The following is a 2403-nucleotide window of genomic DNA, read 5'->3' as shown; positions in this document are numbered from 1 at the left end:
TGTGACTTGGTCTGTCAGAGAAAGAGCAAGCCGTGTGGGTGGGCACAGTGGGTTCGGCCTAGCAGGCTTTGGGGCTGGTCAAGGCCTGACAAGGTTCCAGCCTCAAAAGGCTTTGGGGCTTACACGGCTCAGGACTAAGTTAACTCAGCCTAGGCCTACAAGGGGCTGGACTAAGTAGGACTGAGACTAAAGCAGGTGTTTGTCCAGAAGATTCTAGAACCAACAGACGTGGGCCTGCGCAGGCTTTCAACAAATGCACATTCCAGGCCTGGAACGCTTGACCCTGTGCAGGCTTCCAGCAAATGCGCATTCTAGGCCTAGAAGGGAGGCCTGGACAAGCTTCCCACCAGGGCACAATTCCAGACTCAGCACCCTTTGAGCCACGGAGGCTTTTTGCCTCGAGCCTCTACCCACGCACCCTCGGCCATGCAGACCTCAGGTCTAGCATAAGCCCCTCCTGGTCTGGGGCACCTCCCCCCTCCTGGCTCCACCCTGGCCGACCCCCTCCTCGCCACCCACCGGAACCTTTCCTGCCCACACCCACGCGGAGCAGCTCCGGCTCTGGAGGAGGCTGCAGTCTGGCCCCCGGGGGTGGTCCCTCACCCGGGAGGCGTGGCATCGGCGCCCGGCCGGCCCAGTACCGGTGGGCTCCACCTCGTGCCGCGTGCTGCAGGCCACCGCCTGCTGCCGCAGACAGCTGCCCGGGCTCGAGGGTCAAGAATGGCAGTACGCAGGCGCAGGGCAGGAACGTGGCCGCGTGCAAGGGGCGGGGCCGGGGGAGGGGTTGATGGGGCATGCGGAATCTGGAGGAGGGGACGTGGGAGCTGCAGGGGGCGCTGCAGGTAGTGCTGAGAGACCGTGGCGGGGTGGGGATGGATGAGGGGGGGAGTGGAGGGGAGGGGGCGCTGAGACCTGGGGGGAGGTGGTGAGGGGGGGAGGGGAGGGGGACCTGCAGGGGGCGCTGAGACCTGGGGGGAGGTGGTGGTGGGGAGGGGAGGGGGACCTGCAGGGGGCGCCGAGACCTGGGGGAAGGTGGATGAGGGGGGGATGGGAGGGGGACCTGCAGGGGGCGCTGAGACCTGCGGGGAGGTGGTGAGTGGGGGGAGTGCAGGGGAGGAGAGAACCAACTGAAAGGGGTTTTGAGAGATGGAGTGTGTGGAAGGGGGAGGAGGGAACCCGCTGGAGGCTACGGAGAGATGGCGGAGGAGAGGAAGAGCGGGAATAGAGGGAGGGAGGGGGGAACACAGCGGGCGTGATGGAAAACAGGAGTGAGCCCAGGACATGGCCAGGAGATGAGAAATGGAGGTCAGTGGAGTAAAAGACGTTGAGGGGTGAAGGGTGGGCTGTGGAGGAGATATGAGGAGGCCAGAAGGAAGACACGGCTATAGGTGGAAGCAAGAGGGAGCGAGAAGGCGAGACGCTGGGAGGGGGCTGGACCCCATACAGTTTTACATCCTTCCCGGCTCTTTAGACAGTCTAAAGTGCTTTCCAGAAGCTCTCCTGTAAGGCAGCTGGAGGGCAAGGGAAAGTGAGGGAGAAACAGAGAAGGGGGTGGGGGGAGAGGGGAAACTCAGAAGGAGCTGTGAACCCACCACCTGTCCTTGAATTGTTCGTTTTAAAGGGGTTACTTTCTCTTGTACGAATTTCATCTCAGTAAGTTCTTTTTAATGGAGAATAATGGTTTTGATGGTCTCCACAAGGAGTTGGTTCTCCAGCGAGATACAGAATAAATACAAGTTTGGAGGCAACGGAGGATTAAAATCATTTGCAGTTCGCTGATGTTTTAAGGCATGGTTTACACTATTCCAGGAAATTTCATTCTGTTTTATTTTTACTTTTTTTCAAAATTTTAATGAAAATTTAATGTTTGCTGATTGTGTATAAATATATTTGGATGCCGGGAAAGAAAAAATAACTCAAAGAAGAAAGCATTCTTGAGGACAGGATTGGGGTGGGCCTCCACAACCTCCGTGGAGGAATGGCCTGTCATCTGGCCTGCCTTTATCTGAGCCCATCTTCCAACAAACCGGTGACGGGTTTTTCTCCCATCCGTAGCCAGAGAATCGTTGATGTCCATCAAAGTGCTTCCTGTATGTCTGCCCGTTCGTTCTCCACAGCCCCTTCTTGTAGCTCTGTATTTTATTTCACATTATCGTGCAGAGTACCTACGCAATTTTTTTTCATTTTTGATAGTACAAAGGATAGAACTGAGTTCACTTTTAAAAGAAACTCATTTGAAACTAACACAGCACTGTAAACCAACTATACTCCAATCAAAAAACAAAAAAACAAAAACTCATGTACCAACAGTAATGGGTTTGTTGGTTAAAATCTTGGATGGCTAGTCTTAACATTGTGTCTGGGTTTCTATTACAGTATGTGTGCTCTATGGGTGAAGATAAA

Source organism: Aethalodelphis obliquidens, unplaced genomic scaffold, assembly GCF_003676395.1.
Source record: "Aethalodelphis obliquidens isolate GAN/ISIS:26980383/991018 unplaced genomic scaffold, ASM367639v1 scaffold57, whole genome shotgun sequence".
NCBI lineage: Eukaryota > Metazoa > Chordata > Mammalia > Artiodactyla > Delphinidae > Aethalodelphis > Aethalodelphis obliquidens.
The sequence above is the reverse complement of the archived record's forward strand: the minus strand, read 5'-3'. Positions refer to the sequence as shown.